This window comes from Anoplophora glabripennis, unplaced genomic scaffold, assembly GCF_000390285.2.
Source record: "Anoplophora glabripennis isolate ALB-LARVAE unplaced genomic scaffold, Agla_2.0 scaffold78, whole genome shotgun sequence".
In the NCBI taxonomy this organism is placed as follows: domain Eukaryota; kingdom Metazoa; phylum Arthropoda; class Insecta; order Coleoptera; family Cerambycidae; genus Anoplophora; species Anoplophora glabripennis.
The window spans coordinates 1,344,574-1,368,021 of NW_019416286.1; the positions used below are offsets into that span (position 1 = coordinate 1,344,574).

Below are 23,448 nucleotides of genomic sequence, written 5' to 3' on the forward strand. Positions count from 1 at the left end.
GCAATTACTCCTTTAGTGCACGATGAAGCATCTAATTTTTTTACTAGAAAACTATCGGTTTTATCGAAAAATTATAAGAGGTAAAAAAGTTGCGCAATAAATCAGCCTTCCTAATAAATATTTTAAAATAAATAATTAGCGTCATATAAAAAATTTCTAATAAAATATTGCAATGGGGTTGACTGTTTCACTCCATTATAAAATACGCCAATGATTGAACAAATATTGAAAAGTTGCCTCTTTATTAGTAGGATGCTCATACCAAGTTTCGTGCCTCTAGTATTCCTCATGTTAAAGAAAAAAATTGAAATGTGTATTTCAATCCGCTCCTTTAGGAGGGTATATCGCCTCAGGGGTGCAACTTTCATATAAGGTATTTTTACTTCAATCCTCTTATCATTTTTCATTTAAAAACACCCTGTATATCGCTCCAGGACTGGTCGAGCCAAAACAAATCATTAAAATCATTTTTAACGTAAGTGAATTTCAAGAATTTTGCGTGTTGCAAAGCTAAAACTAAAATATCATATATTAAATCAAAAGCATCGAATTCTGAAAACACCCCGTATCTGGTCGTTGTTAAAACGTCGTCTCACCTCGCACCCTCCATTTGTAAATACATCATTTCGAGTACGTACTACATCGTAAAATAAACGTATTCCACTTACTTGTGAAATATCCAATCCCTGAAAGTCGTAAAGTCTACAACAAAACTCGAGAGAAGACGGCACTAAAATTACCAAGGACTTGTCAATAACCCAAAGCCGCCATCCAGGCGGTCGGCGAGCAAACACTCTGTACGGTACACCTCCGCCTGACCTGTCAGACCTGCCGCAATTTAAATATAAACAGTAGCCGGCGCCGCACTGCTTTTTTGCTTACAGCATGCAGAAATACGTATCAAACTGTTACTATAGTGCTGATCAAGTCGACTATGCGTACGCGTTTCGCCTTACTACTACGCTACTACTGGAATGTGGTGGGGTTACTACGAGCGGCAGACCACGAGGAGCAGGTACCCCGCAGACGGTGCGAAGCGTCGGCGAACCAGCTGGTCCGCTGAGGTAAGAAAGTTCAGGGCGTGTAGGAGATGCTTTAAAGATGAAGTGGCTGAGATACTACGTACGTGCTGCTCTTCTGTCTCTCTGCTCTTCGCCTCGCCGTCGTCGAGACGGTACGCCGAAAGTGGGCTGCGTGGTAATTTGGCAGGGCACGGCGACCGCCGATTCTTTGTTTTGGTCCGCAGATTATTCCCAGATTTTAAGGAATTGCGTTAAATCTCTGTTTACAAGTTGATTTTTGATTCAGAGATGTTTGATTGCTATTTTCGTGCGAGGAGTTTCGAAAATCAACTAGGTTTCGAATTCGTAATTGGATGTTTCTAGTAAAGCCGAAAGAGCTCAAAACACGATGTGTCAATGCAACAAATGTCTCTGCGCATGGAGCCCCTTGCGAAAAACTTCCAATTGGTGCTGGCTGGAAATCAAAATTGTCACGCATCTTTCGAATCCAATCGCTGAAGCTTTTCACTAAGCTCCAAACCCCTCCCAATGTCCAAAGCCGTAGCAAATTATGTAAACAGAACTCGATGTTGTAGGCACTACACTTCAAAATCGCCAGAAATGCCGCTAAAGTAGAGCTGAGGCATCACGACAAAGTAAACAAGAAAAATAGACCAGTGCGGATCTGTTTTGAGGTGAATGTGGGAGGGGGCAAGCAATTTTTTTCTGGATTACCTTCAGTACAATTCACATAATAAAAGTGTAGATCCCTAGATCTGGGCGAGGTCCGGAACATTTTCAAAATTGCAAAAATTTTAAAAAATACCTATTTTATCCGAGTTTTTTACTTATATCTTGGAACCTAAGCATTTTGGAAGAATATTGAAGAGGAAAAAAGTTTTAGAATAAATTTTTGCACAATATACTGTAAGTTAAAAATGTTTAAATTTATTACCAATGTTGGAAAATAGCAATAATTGATGAAAAAAAGGCAAAAAGTTTCTTGGATAATTTTTTAAAAATATTTTAATTGCTCTGATGGCCTTATAATTTTGATAAAAAAAACTTTAGAATATAAAAAATCAACATACCAAATTTCATTAAAATCGGTTCCAGTTTTCGCAAAATAATTTTTTGATAAATGTTTTCAAAAAAAATTTCGAATTTTCAAAATGTTGCACAGCCTCAAATAAAGCATGTAGATACATGAAATTTTTTTCACATAGAAAAGACCGCTTAACCTTTCAAACGGTTTTTGAAAAATTGAAATTGTTTGATTAGGACGGCCACAGAAAAATTTTAAAGTTAACACTCCCTTTTTTATTTTTAAACAAGTAGATTACATTTATCAATTTGCAATTTAGTTTTTTTCAAAAATTGTAATTTTAAAGTACTATTGTTTCTTAATTTTATCTGTATTTAAAAAAAATAATTATTCCCAGATAAAAAAAAATAATTTATTTAAACAAAAATTATTTAAATAATTGTAATAATTATAACTAAATATATTTATATTCAGTGTTGAAATATATACGTAAACAAATTTTTTCATTGACAAAATGCAATATCATAGGGTAAAATATACAGTATATTTAATGTATAAATAATAAACTTAAAAATATGTGCAAATTAGACAGTTGGCATTACGATATTCGAATTCCTTGGCTAGCGAGACATCGGATTAAAAAAAAAGATCGAAATTGGTCCATTAGAAGACGATAATGCAATTTTTTTCGTACTTTCTCAATTGAACCTCCGAATTCAGTCTCGGAGCGAAAGCCCTCTGCCCCACTTTTCGCGTTTTGAGTCACTTTTCGCGCGTGCGAGCGACTGCTTTTCCGCTGATTTATCTATGTTACCAATAACTTATGGATACGAAAATTTTTTCCAGCTTAGAACTCGGAAAAACGAAGCCACTGGATCAAAGATTATTGCTAAATTGTTTAGAAATTAACGGTAAATACCGATAAACTTTCACCGCTTATATTTCGAGAATTAATAAACGGAATTTAACTTTTTTTTGAAGAGAAGCGTCTTTCCGAGTACTTTAAAATTATAATTTCTGAAAAAAACTAAATTGCAAATTGATAAATGTAATATAATTGTTTCAAAATAAAAAAAAGATTGAAAGGTTAAGCGGTCTTTTCTATGTGAAAAAATTTTCATGTATCTAGATGCTTTATTTGAGGCTGTGCAACATTTTGAAAATTCGAAAATTTTTTTAAAAATTTTTTTCAAAAAATTATTTTGCGAAAACTATAGAACCGATTTTAATGAAATTTGGTGTGTAGTTTGCCCTCGGAGCAATTAAAATATTTTTAAAAAACTATCCAAAAAACTTGATTATTTTGCCATTTTTTCATCAATTATTGCTATTTTGTAACATCGGTAATAAATTTAAATATATTTAACTTACAGTATATTGTGCAAAATTCAATTCTAAAACTTTTTTCCTCTTCTATATTCTTCCAAAATGCATAGGTTCCAAGATATAAGTAAAAAACTCGGATAAAGTAGGTGTTTTTTATATTTTTTAAATATTTTTGCAATTTTGAAAATGTTCCGGACCTCGCCCAGATGTAGGGATCTACACTTTTATTATGTGAGTTGCACAGAGGGTATTCCAGCAAAAGTTAGCAACAGATCCGCCCTGGTCTAAAAATCCAGTAACAATCCACGAAGGATTCAAGCAGCACCAGATATTGCTCAAATCTGGAGAGACCAGAAGTCGGCAACCGATGCGAAGACCATAGCAGCACTTAGCTGTGCCAGCCCACTGTGTGATCGAATGTCAGCTCTGGTATTGAATAGGGCAACTATCTCATCCAAAACTCAGTATCTTGAAAAAAGTTTCATGCTAATTGTGATTATAATGTCAGTAATGGTATTATAGTTACCTTTTACAGATTTAGAAGAGACTTTTTCTGAGATACGCGTCATTTACCTCAAGATAATGTTCACTGTCCTTATATTTTTGAAAAGAACTGATGAACAGATGTCGTATGATATCAGTTCTCTAACCTTTCCACAGACGTTACAAAATTTACTTGTTTTCTCAGAACTTCGAAATTCGATCCATTCTCTGAATTCTGGCGAAATAATGTAAATAACAACGAGTAAGCGGAAAAATTGTAAAAAACACTGTGTAGGCGAAAAGGAATTCATTTTTATAAAACAACAATAGATTTTTACAGTGCATTGTAAAATGATCAGTAGTGGACAAGAAATGCTGTTGAAATGCTTTATTTTCCGTGATATTTTGGCATCGCTGATCTCATGCGGATTTACAATGATAATCAAATGACAGTCAAATACTAAGGGGATGATATAAAAATTGAGTAGCACAAATTGAAATAGCAACGAAAACTGTGAATTTGTTGGTATATATTATGACGGACAGATGATAAAGTCGGTTTGATTACTTTCACTATTAACAGGAACATATAAGAAAAAGTATATTGGTTTCATTCGAATTGAATTTTATTAAAAGGGTTAACCATGATGATAATAATGAGAAAGTGATACCAGCTGTTATTTCTAAATTTAAATCATGTCGAATACTGACGGAAAGGTGGACTAATACAACTAGGTTTATTCAATATATTCAGATTCCATGCTTACAATTTAGTGTAGGTTTTGCCTTAAAAAGGGATAGAAAGCTCTCCAGCTTTTCTTTTTTTTTTAATTTTTTACACACAATTTATTTTTTTAATTAGATTATCCTGATGGAATAATATTTATTCCTGATATATATTGTGAAGCTAACTTTTAACTAATTAGCTTATCAGTATCTTTCATACAAACCTTATTCACGACTATCCCTAATATTACAAGCAATAAACAAAAAACATATTAAAATTCGTCTTGACAATTTCCCTGCCCACAAGATCTACAGAAAACCTACTCATGAATTTAGAAATATACATACGAAACATATTGTATTTTAGTTCAACATGAACGATAAATTTTCAGCCCCGGCAGTTAATAAAAACATTTAATTATTCAGCTCGTGGTTCATATTTCCTGGAGACTCATGCTGAAATAATAATTATAATGAGCTAATGTATAAGAAATTACTAATGTGGTTCACTTGCCTCTGTTCATCATTTCTCAACCAGATGATGTCTAGACATCAGTCTGAATTTCTGCTAATCTCCAATTTTTTAGGAAGTCGAAACCACATGTGTTAATCAGCAGGCTTTTCTGTTCCGTAATATAAGACATTTATAGGCATTCGAAGAAATGTTTTCTTCTTAAGTAGGTACTATCGTTTTAATAATGCGATTCAATGAAAAACTAAGGAAAGGTAACCAAATTTTTGTGATGTGGAGCCTATAGTTAAGATTGGTAAGATTTACTTGACACGACACTACACAACCAAGAATATTTCAGTTATCACAGCTAAGTGGTATTCGGTTAGAAGGAATAAGACGTAGGTACGGCGATTTGGTATAATGGATTTACAAATACTCTTCTGGAGTGTTTCCCTTGCCATGTTCAGTGCGCATTTATAGGCTGAGTTGTCTCAGATGCAAACTTATTTGTGTCGGTCTGTACCCTCTGCAACCAATACAATTTCATAATACGCAAGACGCTACTGATCCCAATACTTGTAGAATTGAAACATTAGCTTTTAGATAAAATAAAACATATTAAATTTCACACCCTAGGAACGATTTTGAGAAAAAGTGGGGGGGCCCAGCCGTATTTTTACACGCCACTGCTTGAATCTCTAAATATTGTGTGATGGTTTCAGCCCACCTTCATCAATGACGCATATTTATCCTGTACTCAGTAAACACTTCATTATACATCTCGTCTTTGTGAATATTATGGTACAACATATGTCAGTTGACAACCAATCATATTCTGAAGTTTGCCTGAAACGTATAATTCAAACAGGCGTTGCATAACATGCAACACGTGTTCGATGTTAATGTGGGCAGCCACAGAAATCCGTCAGCCTGTCATTTTTACATATCTGGGCAAGTGCTGGATGCAATATGGGTGCGTACCAAACAATTAGGTACTTTTTTAGACAAAGAAGTTACTTTTTTATAATTAGCCATTTATTTAAGTAAGATACAGGGGGGTAGTCACATAACATTCTCCTCCTTTATCTATTTTGGTCTTCTATCCAGAGAAAAATGATAAAGATCATTATTAATCCTCTTCTTTTTCCAGTTCATATATCCATATATTTGTTTTGACATTGCACATTTTTATTCTTCTTCTCTTTTGAATTTCCTAAGCAGAAGACTTTTATTAAGAAACAAATTCTGTAAAAGGTATTTCATAATAAACCCATCGTGTTCTAGACAAAGAACAAAGTTTTTCTTATAAAGGGATAGGTAAAAATAAATAATGTGTGTCTAATCGGAGAAGAGGAATAAAAAAATAATTTGGTAGTAAATTATTAAGTATGAGAAAAATTCGGAAATAATGTTTGTGCTTGTTTTTTTTTTTTTTTCTTATAAATTTAACATAGAAAGCCAATTCTTATTTATCCCTCGAGGATACTGTAATAAAATATAAAACACGTATTTCATGAAAAAAGGATATAGCTACATATTTCAGCCTTATGATCAAAGACCACTGGTGAATTGTTCACAATTTATAGCAATTGTATGATTTTTTTCTGAATTAGCTAAATATATATTTTTTTATAATGAGCATATTTTAATCTACATACTCGAACAAAATGGAGAACAACCAAATTAGTTACTTCAAAAGAACAACAGAATGGACTACACGTTCTTCAGATCTGACTCAGATGGAACGTTTGCATCCTTATTGCACTTAAAGAGGATAAACACAGTAATTCCATTACGAAGTCGATCTAGAAGTCATTGGTTAGCTAACACTTGAATCGTAGTATACAGATTAAACTTAAATAAAAAAGCAAATATAATCGGGCAAACACGTAGCTTTAAACCTACTGCCGCGCTAGGAAAATTGTCTTAAATTCCTGAAGTCTGGCGCGGCATACCATCAAACGACGACTGCATCGCGTTGGCCGGACTTGAATTATTTTATTGAGTGGTAGCACTGCCGGAGTATAGTAAGAGAGAGGTAGGTTAAAATGGAATTCCGTCTCCATTATATTATCGGAACGGTTTTTGCAATGCCACAGTTCTGTAGTTTTTCATCTTATACACCTGTGGAAGATGTGACCATCAACAGAATTTTAAGGCGAAGTAAATTTTACTTGATGGCAATTAAAAATGAGATAATGGATAAGTGGCCAGCGAGAAATGATGAGGGTTTAATTAACAAACGAAATAAACCAATGTCAATGTCAGCATTAACACAACAAAATTTACTGCAACGTTTGAAGAAACTGAATCGATTTTTTGCAAATTTATAAAATCCATGTCTTACCACTACAGAAAATTAGGAACATGACATCAAAAGAACCAATTCAATCTGAAAATGCCATATTCTGTAGTAAGACTTGCATGGTTGTAACGTACATATTCCGCATCACAGCAAAAGTCATATTGCTTATGATATTATCCCACAATTATATTGTAAGGAACTGATTATTTTTCCCTTCTCTATCCGTGACGTTTCGAAAGACATCTTCTTCAGAAGGAACTCCAAAACAGAAGATTCAATCTTCTAGCCGATATTTATATTTGCATGATGTTTATAGCCATTGGCCAGTGACATTCCGATCGTTAATATTTCCAAATTCTAGGCAGCTTTAAGCACTCATCTCGGTAGAAGTTATCTCTATTTTCTGGATTTGGATCACTTCGCTATGGGGTCTTGGACAAAACCCTCTCTCACTAGTATTCTGTTATTACTTAGGTCCATTAAATGTTTATTTACATTGTTATTTGTTAAGTGTGGTGCTTCACCCTCGTGCTAAAGTTTCACCTTGTTTGTCAAGTTCGTCAGTGCAATCAGATACGTTGTTGCCAGATATTCCTCCTCCTCTTTTTCTTAGCTATCCTTTTAATCAATTCACAAAATACAATTGATTGTTTCTAGTCTGATGGTGATGATCGTCATCATTATGGTACCTACACGATCTACCATCTATACCATGTGTCTACCATCTGAATTCCTCTTCATAAAGGGCCATTTTCGCCCAACTCAGTGGTGGTTCAACAATCCTCGTCATGTAATTATGTCATCATATTTGTGACGCAAGATCAATGTATCATCAACATTGAACCAATATTTTGCCTTAGAAATTATTAACTCTGATAGCTTTCCTCTAAAAGGTTTCCATGTCGATGTTGGCCAGAGTTAAAGCTACAAATGAACCCATAAAGCTGATCCTGAGGAGAAGAAGATCCATCTGATACACGCTCTCGCTAGATCCACTTAATTCTCGTCTTTGTCTCTTACAATGCCTCTTCCATGAAGTTTTCCCAAAGCTTCTTTAACCAACACAAAAACATCGCACAAATTTTATTGAAATCTCCAGCTGTTTTAGTAACAGTCTTTAATTTAATGTGATACTGATTCTACTACACTCACTATTGGTTGGAGTGATACAACAATCTTAAATACGACAAGGTGTTCTTGAGTTACTTGGAATGAAGTCCTTAAGTCCCTAGGTAGCCCTTTGGTAATGTTGTTTTTGAACTTATACAAAAAATCATTTTACTTAGCATGAATATTAAAAAATGTGTTTTAAAAGAACAAATTTTAGGCCTACTTTTCTTCTCTGTTTATTTAAGAATGCAGATAAATATTCCTACAGCGCCCAACATGTTCTGCCACTGCTCGGCACAGGCTAATCCCCGAAAAAACGCAAGCAATTCCCTCGCCCTTCGCCAGCTCATTGAAAGGTACCTGCTGGGTTTTGTGATCACTCCGTCCGTCCTACACACCCAACTTCGAGTGGCTCCCTGCCGCGCCATTGTGATTGAACCATCGACCCTATTATTTACTAGTGTCTTTTACAGTCAACTTGATCTGTCTTATTGTTTATCCCGTCCGGGCATATCATTGTTCCGGGAAGACGCTGGTGCAGAATGCTCCCTTCTCAGAATCCATACTGCCTTCGCTTAGCACAGCATCGCTTATTTTAGCGAGGATGGAGTTTATTGAGGCAGACCTTTGTCGATAAGTGTTTTCACACCTTTCTGCTTTTGAAATCTGTAATTGCACATTAATTGTTTTGTATCGACGGAGCAGATTCATTTGTACTCTTAATATTTGTGTAGGTGGCAAGATATAATCTTGAAATCGTTGAATTGAATGTTACTTTGATATTATGAGGTACACTAAGACATTTATGGTAAAATTTACTGTTTGTTCGATATCACTTGGAGATTAGCTTTTTGATGGTTATGTTTTGATCGTCCAAAGAAAAACCAGCCGCTGTATGTAATGTAAATCTTTGTTTTGTTCACTCATAAAATTGTAGTTGTGCTCATATTAATAGAGCGAATATTTCACTAAATCGGGTGTGAACCAAAATTGATACATTACCGAGTAAAATTGAGTGAAATTGAGTGAATATTTTTTTACAGTGTTCCAATTAAACATATAGGTATATATCTCACAAAAAAACATGTGCATAAGAATCATAGATTTATTTGATACATAATTTGTGTGACAGTTTTAAAACATGCCCCAATATTAGTTAATTATTATTTTAACAAAGGTATAGTCACTTTGATTTGTTTCATTATTTAGTTTTCTCCTCAAATACCTACTATTTTCTCCTGTAGTTTCATTTGATAAAATGGAAAACGTATAATTCTCCCACATAAAAACTTTGTTTTTATTTCTTTAGTTGGATATACTTCAAATATTTGTATATCGATATTAGCAATTGAAGTTTTAAAGCTATATTAATAGAATTCAATTTATTTTACGCGTTTCTTTATAGTCAAATATTAATTTAACTTGCTCCCTATATTTAATTTAATGTTTCAGTGCAAAGAAAATGAAGACGATTCATCATCAGTTATTATTAGAACCCATTAATAAATCCTAAAAACTGCATTCAATAATCATGATGGAACAGAGCTTAGTTTAGTTTTAACTACCTTCCTTTATTTTTACAATCGCCCTCACTATTCATTTCTTTTGTTGGGTATTGTTCTTGCTGACACATTTCTTGACATATGGCAAAAGTTAGATTTTAGAATCCTCCTTATCCCAAATCTGACATGTAATTTAAAACAGCATATTCAATTACAGTATAGACTGAAATTGGATAATATAAACAAAGAAGTGAGTTTTGCCAGGAGGTATATTTTTGTAGTCTAAACAATAATGTTTTTACAAGACTGATTGGAGCAAAGCTTAGTTCATTGTAAATACTATTAAAGAATACTCGGTTAAATTCCACAAACAGGATATTTTTAGTACATTTCATTTTACAATCATTATTTTTCTTCATAACTTTATTTTGTTGTGTATCAGAGCACGTATGGGATATAATTATCCTATAGCTGCTTTTATTTTCAAAAGTCTCGATCTGCGACTAAACGACATATTAGTTGTATTTTCAGTTTATAACAGATAAGATTAAACACCATATAGTCATAGTATAATCAGTTTTCTTTCAATACCTGCATTCATATTTGCTAACAGAACCACTGTGAATGGTCCAAACAATAAATTTATTTTCTTACTATTGGTTTATCGGTTAAACTTTCCAACAAAACCCTTCAAAAGTCGAAACGTTAAAAGTTAGTCACCTACAATAAAGGATGAAAAGTGGATTGTTTCCTGGATATACCTCTCTTTTATAGCTTAGGTAGATTTTACTATTTGCTATATTTTATAGCTCTGGCTATTATTTCCCACTATAAAATATCTCGCTTAGTTTAAGAGGGTCCTAATTATACCTTTTGTACAAAAAAAATGGACAATGTAGTTTTAAGATGACAACTTGAAATAACAAAAGGACCTGTTACGAAAACCACACTAATTGTTGACAGGGGTCGCTCAAATGTCAACAAAGATTTTAAGTACTGTAATATTGCTGGTTTGTGTGTATTTAGGTCCCTTGGAATAATATTGAATGAGAAATGTTGGCGTGTAGGTTTTAACAGTTAAGATATATTAATTTACAACTATTTGAAGTGAAATAATGTGTTCCAAAACATATATCTAAATCAGTTTTTGACACAATTAATTTTAGTAAAGTTTTACGTTACCTTTGAGAGTTTATTTTGTTTAACTTTTAGAAGAATTTTAATAAAATCACACTATGGTGAAATATGTTCTATATATTTTCTATCACAGGAAGATATAAATTAATATGAATCATAAACAAATAAACTAGATATTTCATTTTGGCGACTGGTATGTCTGAAGGAAAGGACATTTTTAATTAAATATACCTGTTATTATTATTTTCATACATTCAGGCGCAAAAGACATACAATATTAATTATTCGAATGGAACATGACACATACTAATACTGCCAGGTCACGCCACTGCTCTACTTACTGGCATTTATCATGTACCACTGGTGCGGATACAATCAGCTTATCGCCTGAATTAAAAAATCACTCATTAATCAAGCCGGTTAAAAAATGTTCTTGATTAAAGTATAGGTAGCTTCTCGAACGCTGACTTCTGAATTACCCAAATTATTCAGCACAACAGCAAAATAAATACCAGCGCGCTCTCAAACGCCAAAGTAAACATGAGGTAATAAACCTTTCATGGTCGTACATCTTCATGCACCATTAATAACCGTTTTATCCTCTGGAAGAAAAAAACTTTTTCTGTTCTAAGTGTTTACGGATATAGAAAGCATTTTTTTATGAATAAAGTATAAATAAAGAACGGTTTTAGTAAGTGAATGTCATTCATTAAAATGTGATCATCAAAATTATCATTTACAAATTTTTTATAATAATTATAAATTATTAAAGTAACAAATAACGACTCAATGAACTTTCCTTGGTTATGTTTACACATTATATTCATTTACGTCAGACGACATTTACAAAGTTAGTGGTATTTGTTTATTTCTTTGTGCCCCAACAGAACAACGTACAGGAGAGAATCAAATGAAGAGACACACAATGAATTACATCTCTAACAAAATCTGTCTAAAATAAAAAGGAAAGACAAACTGATTATGTTACATCATAACCTACTTATTCCATGATGGACTTATTAAGTCAATATATGATAAAATATGAAACAATTACATATCATCGAAGTGTCTCATAACATAACAATGGGTGAATTTTTATTAATTAGTGAACAAGGTACATATGTATATAAAAGAAATTATCAAGTCGCATTTTAACGGGAATTCTTAAACTAAAGAGCTAATTGTTTTAACAGTTTCAAATTTAGGAAAGAGGTCATGGAGATTTATAGTGCAAATACAGCAAAAATTTGTTTGGTACCTACATTTTCAGTATTAAGTTTGTGACTGAACCCTGACGTCTGCAAAATACCTTTTGATTGGCTTATTGTCACGAATTTCTTAAATTGTCCTATAACAAAAAATAAGGGTCTTAGAAACTGATGCTATACATTTTCTATGTCTGCACTATAACCAAACTTATTATCATACGTGACATGTTAAGTCTCGAGTTTCATATGTATATGCTTGGGAAATAGTCAATTTTGTAGTTCAATTAAATTTTACTTATTTGTCAGCGACATTTAGATTTACTAAAAAGCAATTTATAGCAAACTCTAGTTCATGCACGTTGATGATCTTCTTGAAGATCTATAATTATTATGAGCAGCAGAGATACAAGATCAAAATCTTGCTGCACTCCTGATAAAGCCTTATGTCTTTGGGATATAGATCCATTAAATTTAATAGAAAAATGTGACTTACATAGGAGGTAAAAGATTCAGTAGTATACTAAAACCAAATGTGTGCTACTTCTTTATATAATATCAGGATCAACTTTACCAAAAACTTTTTTTAATATGTTTCATTAAGTTGCCCCTAGACGGTCAATCATTTTGATCAAAAGATTGCGCCAATCGATTGAATCAAGCATGATTGACCGCCTAGGACCCGGTTTGACGATTGAGCCAATCATTGATGGTGACTGATGGAAAATTTGATTGACGCAAATGACTGAAGATTGTTTCAATGGTATGTAGCTACACAAAAAAGCACAACTTCACTATTTACAAGAAAACTCAGTGGAGTTTCTCATTCTTTCAAAACTCATTCGTGGTGATGAATGAGTTTTGATCAAAAGTTTGGCGGGTTGAGTGAAGTGCGCGTCAATCGATTGACTCAACCTTTTGATCAAAAGATTGATTACTTAGGGCCTGTTTTAGTTGTTGAATGTTCACTATAAGAAACTTTTATCTAAACAAAATTGATCTTCAAAGTCATTTTGTCGATTTATTTCCTTCGAATGCAATTAAATAGACATTCTTTTTAAAAATATTTACTCGTAGAAAACTGGTCTCACTATTCTTCAGAAATAGTTCGACATAAATTCTATCGAAGTTCTTTCAATTTTCTTTGATGTTTCGCTATAAAAGCTGTCATCATCACAAAGCTGAAATTCCTCTCTGATAAAATCCGCTGTTTCACACCTATAACTGAACTCCATTATTTGAATTGAATCCAATAATTACGTGCTATAAATATTTTCAGACAACTGATTCACCATCTATAATTTATGGTTGAAAGTAAACGCCCAAAGACAATTCTCCACAGTTTCGTAGTAGAAAGATTACCTTCAACTTAACAGCCTCAGTTTTCTACCTACATATTTGCTGTACTCTATAATTTTCTAAATGGATGTTTAAAAGGGGACTTTTTAATTTCACGCAGGGACATGTATTTCGAAGAAATATATCCTGTAAAGATATGGGTGGTTTTAATAGGTATATATTGGACGCAAAAAGTAGACAATCTCGAAAACAAAGAGAATTATCTAAATTCTGTAAAAAAAGTTTAAGTACATGGCAGACAAATGATTAATTTTGGATACAAAATGTCACCTCTCTTCAGAGCTGTTAAAGAATTTTCTAATGACATTAATTTTACTATCGTTAAAGGAAGAAGTAAACGTATATTTACTTGAACGCATGTTTAAAAAACGTATAAATATTACAGCAACGTTACCCATTTTGAAAACGAAACATTTTTCTAAGTAAAAGTTAAATTTTCAAATAACTGTCTATTAATTCAACATAAAAAAATTGTTAATATTTATAAATAATAACTATGACATTTACGTCGTACATATCCTTTGACTTGTGGTTCGTAAAACAATGAAATACAAACCTTTTTTCAACACAGAATCACGTATTATTACAAAACAATTCGGATTTCTCCTAAATCATGTTCTGGTACACATACTTTACTCAGTCCAGTGTAATAAAGCATATTAGTGTAATGTGCTGGTATGCCCTACAACAACGATAAAAATCATTCGGGAATTCCTCCGCTAACATTTTATATTATTTCAAGTAAATTACTGCGAGATGAAATATTTGGGATTCTCAATCCTTTCCCAGGACGGCCGAACAATTTTACCGAAAAGAATAACCGGCCAGGCAAAAAATAAGGCCTTTCTTTTTTTGTCTTGGATTCCATTGTCTGCGTACAAACCACGAAATTAATTAGGCTATAATTTAGTTAAAAGAAAAGGTAATGATACCATCAGGATTGACAGTTTTATGATTTTTAATTCCCCAATTATGTGTCGTTTTCTAAAACAACTACAGACAGGTAAGTAGGTACGTATATTTCGTTTTGAAAATAATGAACATTTTTGTCAATTAACTTAATTTCAACCAAACATGTTTTAGCCTCCTTCTAACTTCATCAATTTTTACAAAAATTGTACTTTATGGAGTCCATATAAATGAAAGGACCCCATTTCCGTAACTATACACATCTCCAGTAAGAACTAATATTGTATTGTATTGTAATACTGACAAAGTCTAAGGAATCGATTGCAACCGCTGGGCGCAGGAGTAATTCGATCGGATTGATTTTGGCGATAGATATCGATAGATCTATGTCGAATAGAAGCAGTCAGGGCAATTCACGATTACTATGGCAGCAATTTTAAACTTGTATTTAGGAAATGAATCACTTTCGAATATTTTTTTATGGTTTTCTTTCCATTATTTTAAAGAATATAAAAATTTTTATGTGTAACCAATTGATCCTGAACATTTTTCCAACAATGTATCATTAGTAGATAGCTATTGAGCTATTGATTTTGTACCAACACGTGCATTGAATTCGCCAAAAATAATGTGTGAAAAGTTCGTGTAAATACTGGTCTATTGTTCGTCACTAACAAATTAACGCAGAAACACCTGTAAATAACCAACCTTCCAGTCCGTAATAATTCTTACACGTATTCACGCCACCGTATGCATGAATAGATTTTATATCCACCTGAAATGTTTTACAGCTCCTATAATGGGTCTATAAGACGCAGTGGCGTACACCAAATTTTTGCCATGGGGGGGATTGAAACTACAAACCATTGCTGGGGTCAATTTGACACGCCCACCAAAAGAAAATTAGCCAAAAATCTGCCAAAAAAAACTGATATTACCTACATAAAAATATTTATAATAAAGTTGCACAAACTTTTTCTGAAATCAAATCTGAAAGTAGATATTATTAATATACTGCAGAACGATTTTTTATTTTGCATTATAGAAAAAGCCACATCACTGATTTCAATGATGATTTTTTCTATATTTTAGTTTTTTTTATATGCGCGACAGTCAACTTTTTGTAGATGTCACATTGACCTCCTATAAATTAAATAATGAAAAAATATTCATAAAAATGTTACTTATAGATGTACATGTATTCATTTAACTACACCAGCGATATGAAAACAATTTTTTTCTCAAATCCAATGAAAGACAGTGAATCTGAATAAAACTTAAATTTAATAAAAAAGTTTCACTAAATAATTCAAACATAATAAATGATATTGTATCTCTAATTTATTAATTGTATTTCAAGAACCAATGAAAATACTTTATTTCAAGAAACGCTTTAGCAAAATATTACACATTTTCATAATTTGAGCCTCCATATATCTTTAACAATTTACGATATTCCTGTAGTCTTCCATTAAACGATTCCCACCCTGCATAATGTTGATTATACTTGCATTTTCAAGGAAACCCTATTCGAATTATTTGTCACGGAAAGGGTTTCCGACTCCCCAAACCCCCGCTTGCGTACGCCGCTGACAAGGCGTACAAGTTGAGGGTAGTTTCCCACATACATTTTTCAAAGCTATACGGGTACATGACTGGCTAATCTTGACAATAAAATAGCAAACTGTATATAAAGCAACGGAGTTATTTTCGGCCGTCTATTCTGCCGTCACAATGGTACTCATTCATATTCTATTGTAAGAATGTGCAAGTGATTTCAGGTACATAAGCGTTCGTTAGGAAATTAGAGCGGGATTCGCAGAATGCAAACTTTCGAATAGAAACGTATTTTTCATTTACTTAACAAACAAAAAAACGATAATAACGTTTTCCCTAGAACGATTATTAATCTGTGGCCCCTGACGAGCTTCTAACATCGCCATGGTTTTTAAACGTTACTTGCGTAAAAGAAGTTTTTTCAAAAAATGGTCGATTAAAATATGTAAAGTAACTGCGATGCCGCTGGATGCAGATTTTGGACAAATTTTGCAAGTAGTGGCTAATATGAAGGAACTACCCTAGGTTAAGTACAACAATGCGCATATCGCGACCATATTGTGACGTCACGTGGATAGTAAACAACAATTTGTGGATATTATCCGTGACTGACGGCTAAGACCATTAATAACTCTTATTTACCTAAGCTTTCGTGTCGTTACGATATAAAGTAGTCATTATTGTCTATCAATAATGATTTCTTGAGAAACATCGATTGTTTTTCCATTGCACGATTAATTTTCCATTTTACAAATAATGAAAACGAAAGTTTGAGTTAAGACTTGTCCGTAAATATATATTTTTAACAACAAGAATCTTTGGATTCATTCAAGGCATTTAAAAATATCGGAGCATATTCGTCATTTGCTTCAGAAATTACTAAATTTAGAAAATAAGAGCCACAGACTCGCTAACAAAATAGTCGTGTATTATAAAATTTTTGCGATAAGTGAGCTGATTTTAATTACTCTTATTCCTTGTTTATTTAGACCCGAAACTGTCTCGCAATAGCAGTGTTTAACTCTCTATATACAATGTCCCACAAAAAATATTTCCAATAACCGGAACGCTGCTAACATTTTAAATATTTTATGTAAATATCTTTAAAAAACTGAGAAAATTCTAAAAATTTATAATTCCATACCACTTCTCCGAGCCATATAACTAAATTAACCGCTGGCAAATTATATTAATGAGATTTATGCACATTTTTGTTACACTTACTCATTATAAAATATAAAATATTCATCGTATGCAACTCTCACCTCCATGAGGACGCCCGTTTGCCCTGTGAAAGGGACAGATGATCCGCGTGGCAGGCCGTGTCAATGTGGGTTCTTCTTCTCCTCGTTGTGGGACTGAAAAAGAGCCACTTCATCAAAAAAACATTAAATCCAGTACCACGCTGTGAAACAGGTCCTTGTCGAAGACCCCGGGCAGTTTAACGGTCCATTATACTTTTATTTTCAGGTCAAAAGACACACTCTTGAAATTATATTAATGGCACAAAATGTTTAGAATTGTACAAAAGCAGATACATTACATAACTTTTGGTAGGAACATAACCAATAATTGTGCGTGGAAGACCTGAACAAAAGGTCAATAGAATCCTTCTATTCTAATAAAGCTAGCTAAAATCGTCGTCATTGTACGTTCCACAATACATTTATGGAATGAAATTATAACGGATATGAGTAGATGTGATTAACCACAAATAACGAATTAAAATTTTTTTAAGGCACCGAAATGAATATGATAGACGCAAAAGTTAATACAAGGCAGGCAGTCCTATATGGGTATTGTATATCTGTCAATCTATCGATATACACAAAGAGTACCTACGTAGATTGTCCGAATTCATCTAGAAACCACTACTAAATATTTACTTAAAAAAAACTTTTGTCGTACTATCGGAATTATACAAACGATTGAAATAAACTTAATAAAGTAATACATCAGTAAATGCAGAATAATTTACAACATTTCCATCAAAAATATATATTTTAAAAGGCAGTGTCGTATTTAAAAAACTGAAGTTGATTATAGTAAATTGAAAGCGAAACGTCACATGGTAAAAAAATTAGAAAGTTGTCATAACAAAGTTTTTTTTTGCAGAATAGCTCAATTATCTCAGCCAATTCAGTGGTTCCCTAATGACACGATTTTTTCTAATATCGATATTCCTATGGTAGACATCCTTGTCTTGCACACAGCCTATACAGGGTGTCCCAGTACTTGATACAAAAAGTCAAGTGCAAATAGATGAGGTCAAAATACATCAGTTCTTCATATACATTTTTTTCATTCGGGCCTTCGTTAACAAGTTACGGGCCCTCAAAAGTGAAAATTAAAATGTTCATAAAAAAATTTTTTAGAGGTCGCTCGAGATTTTTAAGAATTTCCAAAATCGTCCAAAAATAGAATTTTTTTTTTATTTTTTTCTCCTTATTTTATCATTTTCTAGGTTGAAAAAAAACTCGATTTTGAAAAATTCAAATCGATATTTTAATTCCTGAAGGTCACTCATAATTATTTTAACTTTCAAAGTAGTGTAGCTATCTATGTTTTCGAGCGACCTCTAAATATAAATATCAAAGAACTAATATTTTTTTTTATTGAATTTGATGAACAAAAGAATAGAAATAAATCACAAGACACTTAAATTTTAAAAAATTAAAAAATTATAAATATTTGATAGGTACAGTGCGGTAGTAAATTTTGCCTCGAGAAATTTTTTAAGTGCCTCGGGATTTATCTCTATTCTTTTGTTTATCAAATTCAATAAAAAAAATTATTCGTTCGTTGATATTTATTTTTAGAAGTCGCTCGAAAACATTTTAGGTACACTACTTTTAAAGTTAAAATAATTATGAGTGTAACGAATTTTTTAACGATTTTGCAAATTTTTAAAAATCTTGAGCGCCCTCTAAAAAAATTTTTTTTTGAGGTGATTTTCTGAGGATGCTCTTAAAACATGATAAACTAACATATTTTTACAAGAGACACAAAACATTGTTTTTTTTTTGGGCCACCCTAACATACATAAGTGAAACTTCATTATGACCAGAACGCCAGGGACGGACTAACCCAGAATTTTTGCACAGATGACGATCTCCGTCTGCCTGTATCAAAAATAAGTTCCGTGAAGAATTTGCCAACGATAATTCCCTCTTGGTTCAACTTAGTAAAATTATCAGTTTAGGAAATATTTGTGATTTTATGTCACAGTGCACATCAAGCAGCGCCTCCACCATTTTTTGTTTTTAACTTTTAATTGGACGTAATTACTATGATAGAACCGTACATATTTTTAAAATAAGAGCCTAGAAAATCTTACTGTCTGCTAATGTCATTATCACTAACAAAATTTGGCAAACACACTTTATACATAACACAAACTAGAAAAACAAAACAAGAATAAGTTAAAATATTATTATATTATATTAATATTATTTTTGATGCAGGCAGATTGCGATCCTCATCTATGCAAAAATTGTGGCTTGTTAACCATTGGGCATTTAATGTTTCTAGAAAGATTTTGAGGAAACAACTATAATTTTTAAAATGCCATATTTACTGCAAAAAGTACGAACAACAGGTATTTGTCTCTCTATTCTAGTATAATTAAAAATCGCCCTTTCAACAAATGTATTAATAAATTAATAATTTTTTACAATTTAATCCACCTTACTTCTACTAAAACATCTATTACCGAAATATAAGCCTAAACCACATTGGCGTATGGGTAAATTTTAACTTTTGAGTAAGAGTAAGAGTAGACTGATCTAATTTGAAAAAATACTTATTCAGTTACTTTGGTAAAATTAACTGATTTAAATCAAGTAAGCTGCTCTTGAAGTTGAGGATTTGGACATCCTGTATTTTAAAAATAACATAAATATAAAATATAAACATTAATATTTGAAATAATATTGTAAAATATTGGACCAATTGTATCATATGGCTTCCCCATTTCTCTTGCAAAAATTGATATCCAAACAAAATCTGTAACATACATGTATATTTAAGATTGCCTTAAAAAAACGTATTTGCTCACGTCAGTTGGCGCCAGACATTATTGGATCTCTACCTCAAAGGGCATTACACTTACAAGATACCTACAAAACAAATTCAATAGCCACAATGCCACTTATTTACGGCCAAGCGAAAGCCGCAAACGGAATTGATCAGTCAAATTCTCAAGAAAGCTATTAACTTTTCTTTCGGTCCGCGCCGAGCCCAAAAAGGACCTTTTTGTATTTAATAGACTGGAGAATAGTATTCGAAATTTCAAGAAGTGTTACAACGGAGTGCATTCACTAGAAGTGCCCCGGCTATTTTTATGCTAAATGGCAAGAAATACACAAAAGCCCAAGAATAAGAAGCGCCGTTGTAAATTAATGGAGTGACAGTCCAAAAGGACCCAGACTTAAGCGACTTGGAAATTGTTGGCAAACTTTCAGCTCTTACAGAACCGGTTCATGATAAGTTGCAGCCGCATATTTTCTTGTATGTTATGTAAGTATTTATAGTTTACGGAAAAACTGTACGACTAAGTACAGAAACCCATTCAACGTTGCAATCAAATTTAGTTTTTTGAAATGCCTGAAGTTTTTTATGGATCACGTAGGTAAATGTTTTCGAGAAAAATGTCAAAATGTGATCGAACGCATGTTGTGATTCGCCATTTTCCTCAAAAATATTGCGTTTTACGAAAAAAATATCAAGAGACAAAAAAGTTTCTAAATTCAATGGCTTTCTAGCTAACTACTAATTTTTAAGAAATTCAAATTTGGTTCCAAATACAAGGGAGCCCACGAAAAAGTGTCTTAAGGTGATTCCCCGCCAAAAAGCGTAGAACTGTCAGATTCCACATGTCATAAAACCCCTGTGTACCAAATTTAGTGATTTTCATACAACAGGGTTCTGAGATATAAAAAAGACTATTCTTACTGGCAGATTTCAGAGAGCTGTAACTCCAAAACAGGGGGCCACTTGGCAAAAAGAAAAAAATACGGATCCACTAAATTTGTCTTAAGAATCTATGACCAAATTTTGCTGCATTAATTTCGGGACACTCTGTATATGAGAATAATGAAATTGTTACGTTGTTAATCTACGGCGAATGCTGGTTGACTGCTACAAAGGCATCACATCACTGTGCTAATTTCTTAGTTCGTCTGTCTTATTTAAACAGAAATCTAATACCAATTTTATATCAAAAATTATTGATAGTTTGACATAGCCCCTGGAAAAACCTAAAATGTGGCGCGTCCAGCTGAAGCCGGCCCTTGTTCTCAGCAATAGTGGAATAATCAACATATTCTTGCGTCTGCAGTTACCTAATTAACTTTAAAAAATTGCCTAAAAATAAGGCAGCGTAAATTTTAAATGACACATAATTAGATCAAAAGCCTTTTTAAGTTTACTACTACTAACAACGTAAGTGAATCATCCAAATGTTTATAGTGGTGTCATTAAAGGACTGAGTTTTATTTATATTTAACTAATTATGTTTCAAGGCTGTATTTTATGGTTTACCATACTTTAAAAGCCTCTTGATTTTAGCCAAAAGAAGTTGAAGTTAAATTACAAAAAGTAGGGAGATATTAGTGCTTATATCTCAAAAAAAATGTTTGAGTAAATATTATGCTACAATTAAGTCTATTTTCTGTTCCTAAAATTTAAACATAACAACACTATACACCTTGTATATCTAGGGGTAATTATTTAAAAAATGTAGGTAGGAAAACAGCATGTAGGCCACAGAATATTACTCGAAATACTAAATGAAAGACTTTGCAAAAGTAAATAAATATTCATATACATAGATGTAAACAATGTGTTCAACAAAAAACGACAAATAATGAAAAACGCTCTGTATATCTCAAATGAATGAAGAGGAGGTAAGGTTTTCATCGCAGTTTTACTAAAAAAAAAATCAGTTAAATCTGAAAATAGAGGATACAATTTTTCATTGCAATTCAATTGCGTTCATTATTTTGTCATTAAAACAACAATCTAACCCAGCCTTACTCTGTAGCTGCAATTAACGCGTGTTAACAAATCACTCGAAAGTGGTAACACGTTTGTTACACTACATTTTTTCGTTCCATTCCGTTTCTAATTCATTTTGCTGACCTTACCATTACTGGGATAATTGCATCACGAGATTATTTGTTGAATCATCACCTGACAAGGAAGTGATTGTTAAAAACAATTCATAGATCACAGTTAGCCGTATCAATTCAAGAGTTCGGCGAAGAAGGGTACGGTGACTATCACATTGGGAATTGAGAAATTGTAATTTGCAACAGAATTAAGAACGGACTAGGGTGCCAGTAAGTGATATTTGCAGACTTTCTAAATGTGGCTTCGATGCCGTATCAAATGTCATGCACTGGAAGAAGAATATTGAAAATGGAACATGATGTACATAAAAATAATAACCAGAAAGAATGTTGTTTTAAATTTGTCTGTCTTTTTATTATTTCAACAAATATAATTATTTTTTCTGACAGATACAGTTTTTACTTATAATATCCTTGAAATTGTTAATATACCACGTTATGTATAATAGAATCAGCAAATGACTGTCATAATTTACATTTTTTGTAGTTTCTAATCATACAACGCACTCGCTATTCCAACAAGGTAGTACTTTTATATGATTTCAACCGCAAATTTCATATGTTTATACAAAGGAAGTCACATGTAAATTACTGTCTAATTCTGAGAAAATTGCTGTATTTATGTCAACATTACACTTCAATTTTTACTATAATTTCAAGAGTATGGAGAAATAATTGCAATAGTAGTACCTAAGTTGTAACCAAAACACGATGCTACTTGTTTGTCTAGTTACATCATATTAAATTAGATATAATAACAGACACTAAGATCTAAAAGCAATCTAAAAGCCTCTTTGTTGATTGAATTTTTTAAACATTTAGAGTTTTCTAAATGATATTTTGAATATTTCCTTCCATATATGTAGATGATGTTTTTGTATAAAACAATCTATACTTCGATTTCACGAAGAAGCAAATACTTATAGCAACTCAAATTTTTCAAAGATTCTTGTAGCAGCAGATACATTCAATATAGCGCATGAAAAACGCCATAAATTGCCTTCCAAGTAAAATAAATGTACGTTGGAACGGTTACAAGTTAATAAACTTGAACTGAGTAGAAACCTTTATATTTATTATTTAAATCATAAGAAAATAATCACTTGTCAGTAAATTTGGTAAAGAAAATAAATATATATTTAAAATGCCTTACAATGCAAACCGAATCTGTTTGTTTTACTTTAAAGTAGCATAATGA

At 32.4% G+C, this 23,448-nt stretch overlaps 1 protein-coding gene across 4 annotated transcripts in view; it reads right to left on the reverse strand.

Annotated features, from left to right (window-relative positions):
* The window catches only part of LOC108907953 (leucine-rich repeat extensin-like protein 5), a 158,495-nt gene extending 157,583 nt beyond the window's left edge, over positions 1-912 (reverse strand). For all 4 annotated transcript variants that reach the window (XM_018711824.2, XM_018711823.2, XM_018711822.2 and 1 more), the window contains exon 1: positions 669-912. The gene's annotated coding sequence lies outside the window, so the exon portion shown is untranslated. The remainder of the gene's footprint in view (positions 1-668) is intronic.
* Between the last annotated feature and the right edge of the window lie 22,536 nt (positions 913-23,448).